Source organism: Chrysochloris asiatica, unplaced genomic scaffold (genome assembly GCF_000296735.1).
Source record: "Chrysochloris asiatica unplaced genomic scaffold, ChrAsi1.0 scaffold00225, whole genome shotgun sequence".
Taxonomy (NCBI): Eukaryota; Metazoa; Chordata; class Mammalia; order Afrosoricida; family Chrysochloridae; genus Chrysochloris; species Chrysochloris asiatica.
This window is the reverse complement of record NW_006408743.1, coordinates 3,122,878-3,130,075: the sequence shown is the minus strand read 5'-3', so window position 1 is coordinate 3,130,075 and position 7,198 is coordinate 3,122,878. Positions and strand designations below refer to the sequence as shown.

At 37.6% G+C, this 7,198-nt stretch overlaps 1 pseudogene; it reads left to right on the top strand.

Moving 5' to 3' along the window:
* Window positions 1–1,932, top strand: part of LOC102811966 — a 45,742-nt pseudogene extending 43,810 nt beyond the window's left edge.
* Window positions 1,933–7,198: the final 5,266 nt, after the last annotated feature.

The window sequence follows — 7,198 nt, the reverse complement described above, 5'->3', positions numbered from 1 at the left end:
CCTCATTTCTTCCATTTGCTTTAGCATCTCTACACTGGAGAACAAGTTTCAGTGTCTCTTCTGACATCCATTTTGACCTTTTCCTTCTTTCTTGTCTTCTTAATGACTTTTTGCTTTCTTCATGTATATTCTTGATGTCATTCCACAATTCTTCTGGTCTTTGGTCTTTAGTATTTAATGTATCAAATCTATTCTTCAGAATGATCCCTAAATTCAGGTGGGATATATTCAAGGTCATATTTTGGCTCTTGTGGATTTGTTTTCATTTTCTTCAGCTTTAGTTTGAATTTGCATATGAGTAATTGATCGTCTGCTCCGCAGTCTGCCTCTGGCCTTGTTTGGACTGATAATTTGGAGATTTTTCATCTTCTCTTTCCGCAGATGTCATCAATTTTTATTTTTTATGTATTCCATCTGGTGAGGTCCATGTGTATAGTTATCTCTAATGCTGTCTAAAAAAGGTATTTGAAATGACCAAATCATTGATTTTGCAGAATTCTATCATGCATTCTCCAGCATCATTTCTATCACCAATGCCATATTTTCCAACAACTGATCCTTCCTCATTGTTCCTAACCTTTGCCTTCCAATCACTAGTAATGATCAATACATATAAATTAATGTACTATTATTAGATTCTCAAAGAAAACAATTTTTCTGTAGGTTAATTTGATTTATGATAATATTTAGAAGTATAACTGGAAAATATACTATAACACATGCTATATTATAAAAATATCTTCTTTTCTGAAAATAATTTTCATACATTATGCTTATATGGTGCTTTAAACTTTGCGATTACCTCTATTGCATAATTAAGCATTGCAGTATTGTTACAACATCATTATAATATATATTTTTTTAAATAAATCAGTCAATTTCAGGAGGGGCAGAAGAAAATTGAATACCATGGTTCTATTCCTGGTAGAGATTTTAGTGAATTTTCATGTAAATGACATTTTCCATATAGTAAGTGAAACTGTTATTAAACCATAAAGACACAACTTCTGCAAATAAATTCCCTGGTATTATTTATTATTTCAATTTTCAAGTCGAAAACTGGAACCTTAAATTATAGTTTCTGCTTTAAATTATAATTTAATAAATTGATCAGTGAGTCTTAAGCCATGAAAGATTTCTTTTTTATACTATACTATGACATTTACAGTGTTTGTAAACAATGATCTTACGATTCCTTGATTTTTTTTTTCCCCCCCTTGGAAATATATAGACATCTAAAATAGACAAAATTGGCTCTTTCCCTCCGGCACGCCAAAAAGATCCTGGTGTTGCCATGGGCCGCAGCCCTCCCGACGTTACCAGTACTGTTAGAACAAGCCCTATCTCAAGTCTCGCTTCTGCTGAGGTGTCCCTGATGCCAAGATTCATATCTTTGACCTGGGTCGGAAGAAGGCAAAATTGGATGTGTTCCCACTCTGTGGCCACATAGTATCAGATGAATACGAGCAGAAGCCCTTTCCTCAGGCTCCTCATATTTGTGCCAACAAGTACATGGTGAAAAGCTGTGGCAAAGATGGCTTTCACATCGGAGTGCAGCTGCATCCGTTCCATGTCATCTGCATCAACAAGATGTTGTCCTGTGCTGGGGCTGACAGGCTCCAGACAGGGATGCAGGGGGCCTTTGGAAAGTCCCAGGGCACTGTGGCTAGGGTCCACATTGGCCAAGTCATCATGTCCATCCTCACCAAACTTCAAAACAAGGAGCATGTGATTGAGGCCCTAGGCAGGGCCAAGTTCAAGTTCCCTGGGCACCAGAAGATCCTCATCTCCAAGAAGTGGGGCTTCACCAAGTTCAATGCTGACAAGGTTGAAGACACGGTGTCTGAGAAGGGTCTCATCCCAGATGGCTGTGGGGTCAAATACTTCCCTTACTGTGGCCCCTTGGATAAGTGGAGGGCCCTGCATTCATGAAGACCTTGGTAGCACTGACTTATGCCCTCTAATAAATTCAATGTCTAAAAAACACTTAAAAAATAGACAAAATTGTTAGTACTCTAGAAATTTGAAAATAATTGTGAAATGCTATCTAAAACAATGTTTATATCTTGTCATATGTACTAAGTTATTGGCTTTTTGAATGATATTCTGCTACCAATGGAAGGCTCTGTGAGAAAATATTCTAAATCTAGGAACATTATTTAAAACAAGAGGCATCTCCATTGTTACACTAAGCTACTGTTTAGCAGACTCAGTCAGGGATTTTTTGAATTTTTAGGAGAATAGATCTTTGATTTGAATTTGTTTGCTGCTTGTTTATTGTGTAGCTATGTGACCTAGAGTTTCTACTTGTGCCTGGTGTGGCACTGTGAGTTAATGCTCCAGACTGCAAAGCAGTTTGAACTGCAAGATCGGTGGTTCAAGTTCACCAGCTGCTCCTTGGAAGCCCTATATAGGGTCGCTATGGGTCTGAATTGACTCGAGGGCACTTAACAACAACAAAGTAGCTTTAAAAGGAGTCCTGGTGTGGCACTGTGGATTAATGCACTGACTGCAAGATCTGTTTGAACCACAAGGTCAGTGATGAGCTTAAGAAAGGTGATTCAAGTCCAGTAGCTCCTTGGAAATCCTATACAGTGTTGCATGTGTTGGAACTGACTTGATGGCAGTTAACAATGACATACGCTTAAAATACCTTTCATAATAACCTATAAAAACACTTTCTCTGAAATGTTCTTAAAATAAACTTTGTCATCTTACTGGTTCTGTCATTATTCAAAGGGTCAAAACTTTTTACAGGTATTCATTGTATAATTGTGTGAGGTTCATGTTTTTAATGTTTAGAAAAGGACATTTTGACAGAACACAATTTAAAATGTTGACTACAGTTGAATAAAAAATTAAAAAGATTACTTTATGTTTTTAAATCTATGAAACTGATATAAAGGAAAAAATCTACTGTTAGTTGTTTATTGCTATTATTTTGATTTGGTTTGGCTTACATTTATCTTTTAAGTCAAGTAAATTATTATGTTGATTGCTATAATTTACTATGCAATACTTTCGAATGTAACTGGTATTCCTTCTTTTTATCAATGCTTATATTTGTTTATAAAATGTAAAATATCCTTTTGAATGTATTCTCACAGTTCAGAACAAAAGTGACCTAAGAAATAAAAATGGTCTGATTGAAGGAAGCTGATTGTTTCTGGGAAGTAAAGTAAAAGACCAGCCCTGAATGTAAAGTGCTGCTGCTGATAACTCTTTAGAGTTTCCTGTCTTGTCAGGTGAGTTCAACAAGGTAGAAAAGTTATGGTTTGTCTTGAGTTTCTACTTGTAGAGGATATTTACTTGTAAGGCCATCTGACTGCACTTAGTGCACCGAAGACTAAGACTTTGACACCGTGAAATGTCAAAAAGGGACAGAATAAATGTTGCATTCAGAGATCACAGCTCACTGTCAAAGGCATGGGCAAAATCCTCTTCTTTCTTTATTCAATGAAATCTCACTATTAAACTTTTTTGAAGCCTGGGACGAGTTTTTTTTTTAAGAGAAGGAGATAAAGAAGATAACATTTATGCAAGGCCTCCAAGATTAATATTTAATTGAAAATAATGGATAACATTTATTCCTGGATCAGATACTTGTTGATATTTTAGGTATTGCAGCTTTACATCACCTTGTATGAAAGAAGGTCAATAAGGTTTATTAATATAGCCTTCTCTTAAATAATTTTTCATCCCTTTTGATAAGTGTATCAATTGTAGTCAAAAGTTTTCATTACAATTAATACTGATATGCACATCCTTTCATTTTTAAATGTCTCTAAAATTGGGTTGACTTGTGGTTTGGCACTGTAGAATAAGCACTAGACTGCTAACAACATGGTTAAAAGCTAAAATCTCCTAACTGTTCTGTGGAAAAAGTTGTGTTTTGCTCCAGTAAAGATTTATAGCCTCAGATAATACATACAAGGTTGTTATGAGTCATAATCAACTTAATAGCAGTAAGTTGAGAAAACTGTGTTGCATATAAAATCGATCAGGTGTAAGAACTTAATTAACATTGTTTAGTTATTCTCTGTTGTTGTGTTAAATGCTATCAAGTCAGTTCTGACTCAGAGTGACCCTATATAGGGTTTCCGAGGAGCAGCTGCTGAACTTGAACCACCAACCTTGTAATTTAAACTGACGTTGCAGACCAGTGCATTAATCCACCGCACCACACCAGGACTCATTCTTAGTAGTGTATAGCCACCACTCATCTGTCAGTTTGTCATACTGTGGTGGTTTGTGTGTCACTATGATGCTGAAAGCTGTGGTATTTTAAACCCCAAGTAGATTACCCATGGTGGAATAAGTATTTGATATAATACAATCCTGGCACAAACCTTTCCTAATATTAAACTATTTTGTGTTCTCTTGTTGTATTCAAACAACTGTCTCTTGGTCTATGTACAGGTTCCTCATGAGCACAATTAAGTGTTCTATAATACTCATTCTTCACAATGTTGTTCATAGCTTGAACAACATTTCCACTATTAAAAGCCTTTGCATAGTCAATAAAGCACAGGCAAACATCTTTCTTGCATTCCCTGGTTTCATCCAAGATCCATCTGATTTCATCAATGATATCCCTCATTCCATGTCCCTGTCTAAATCTGGCATGAACTTCTGGCAGATCCCTGTCAATGTACTTCTGCAGCAATTTTTGAATTATCTTTAGCAAAATTTTATTTGTATGTGATATTACTAATATTGTTAAATGGTTTTTCCATTCTGTTGGGTCACCTTTCTTTGAAATGGGCACACATAGGGATCTCTTCCAATCAGTTGGCAAGGTAGCTGTCTTCCAAATTTTTGGCATAGATAGATGCCTCCAGTGCTGCCTAAGTTTGTTGAAAATTTGAATTTGAAATCCAACAATTCACAGAGCCTTATTTCTTTGCCAATGTCTTTAAGTGCACTTTGAATTTCTTCCTTCTATATCAGTGGCTCTTGATCGTATGCTACCTCTTGAAATGGTTAACATGGACCATTTCTTTTTGACACAGTGATTCTGTGTATCCCATCCATTTTCTTTTGACAGCTTCTGCATCATACAATATTTTTCCCAGTTATATTTTCTAATTGCAGCTCTTTGCTTATACTTCATTATAATATTTGACTTAATTTTGGGATGCTGCCCTTTGAAATTTTCTGTTCAGGGCACTGTCTCACTTCTTCCTTTTTCCTTACATCTTTATACAGGGAAGAAAGTGTCAGAGTCTCTTCTGATGTCCATTTAGGTGTTTTCCTTCTATGATGTCTTCTTAATGACTCTTTGCTCTCTTCTTATATGATGTTCTTCCTGTCATCCCACAACTCTTATGGTTAATGAGTGTTTAATGCATCAAGTCTGTTCTTGAGATGATCTTTCAATTCAGGTGGGATATTTTTAAGGATATATTCTGGCTCTCATGGACTTGAATTTTTTATCTTCAGCTTTAGCCTGAACTTATATATAAGCAATCCATGGTTTGTTTCACAGCTTTCACTGGTCTTGTTTTTGTCAATTATATGGAACTTTAATGGCTGATTTAAATGGCTAATATCAGTCCATTTCAGCTCACTGATGCTTAAGATATCAGTGATTATGTGCTCCATCTAATTTTTTTTAATTATTGTGAATTATGTGATAGTTTAAATAAGAGAACATTAGCTTTACATCCATCCTATCATATATCATTTAATTGCCATGATTACAATCCCCTCCATGCATCATCAACCAAAGAAAGGTTATACCCCACAAGCCTGCCCCTCAGTCATCAGTATACATCCCCTCTCCCACTCTAGGTCTAGAGTCCCCAGATGCTCCATCTCTCCACATCATAATCTCTGCCTGCATCTCTGGCTTCACTGCTTCTCTGTGTAGGATCCCACATTTGGCTTTTCTCCCTTGGTGGTCCCAGTGACCTCCACTCCTGGACTGCAAAGTCAACCATTCCCCTCCTTTTGTTACAAAATATCTACCTTTATATTGCCAATCCTCTCAGTAAGTCCTGATACAATTATCCACTATGGTACCACAAGGGTCCAATCCCCATCTTCTTTCATCAGCATCACCCAGACAGATTGGATACTACTTAGTGGAGATTCTACCTTCCTCTGAGCCTTCTGGATCTAGATTCCCTCTTGAAAGCTTATAAGACAGTCACTTCTTGCCTTTGTTGCCCATCCCTGTCAACCCTGTGTATTGAGGGGGTAGGAATAATCCTCACTGTAAAGATTTGTTCTTCTTTTGAGCTATTGCATCCATAGGTATAGGTTAAATTCATCAAATTCATCAGATTACTCTTCTTTCCTCTTCTCTCATCTTCTAGTTGAGTTCTAATCATTAAGCCATTGAAGCCAGGTCAATTGGGTATTATCTGCACATGTCGGTGTTCTTTTATATATCTCCTCACTTCTTATCAGTTGGATGCTTCACTCTCTACTCTAGTGCTATGTGGCTATGTCACTGACTCTGGGACCAGGAGATCCAGGCCTTGCCAAGCTGCTGGCTAACCAGATCTCCACCCAGGTTCACTGGAGTCTCTTGACATGGTAAGACTTAGCTCACAGCTCCATTGCTGTTTTTCCCTCACTTCCTCTTATTGGTGACCAATGTGGTCTCAAGTCAGACCGCATGTCTGTTCATGTATTCCCCTTAAATCTTAGTCTTGGAAGGGGGTTTTCCATGAGGGGACCATACCAATGCCTTGATGCGTCCTGTGTGAGCAACTTGCTTGTTCTTGTAATAGTCAGTCTGCTTGCCATTATTGTTTATTTATTTTTCCTGTGAGTCTTTCTTTCAAGAAGTACCTTCTGTCCCCACACACAGAGTGGACAGAGAAGGGCAGCTTGGACATTGGATACTCAAATGGGGAGGGAGGAGTACTACAAAGGCAAGAAGTGACTGGCATACAAGCTTTCAAGAGGGAGCCTGGTGCTAGGGAGCATGGTGGATGGCAGAATCTCCAGGAGGTACTATTCAATCTGTCTGGGCGGAGTTGATGAAAGGAGATACAGAAGGGTAACTCATGATACTGTAGGGAATAATGCTTATCAGGATGGATTATGAGGGTTGTAAATGTAAAAGTAAAAGTTTTGTAACAAGGAAGGGAGTGATTAATTCTCCAGGACAGGAGCGGAGGCCTCTGGGACCATCAATGGAGAAGAGCCGAGAGCGGGACCCTACCCAGAGAAACAGAGATGCCTG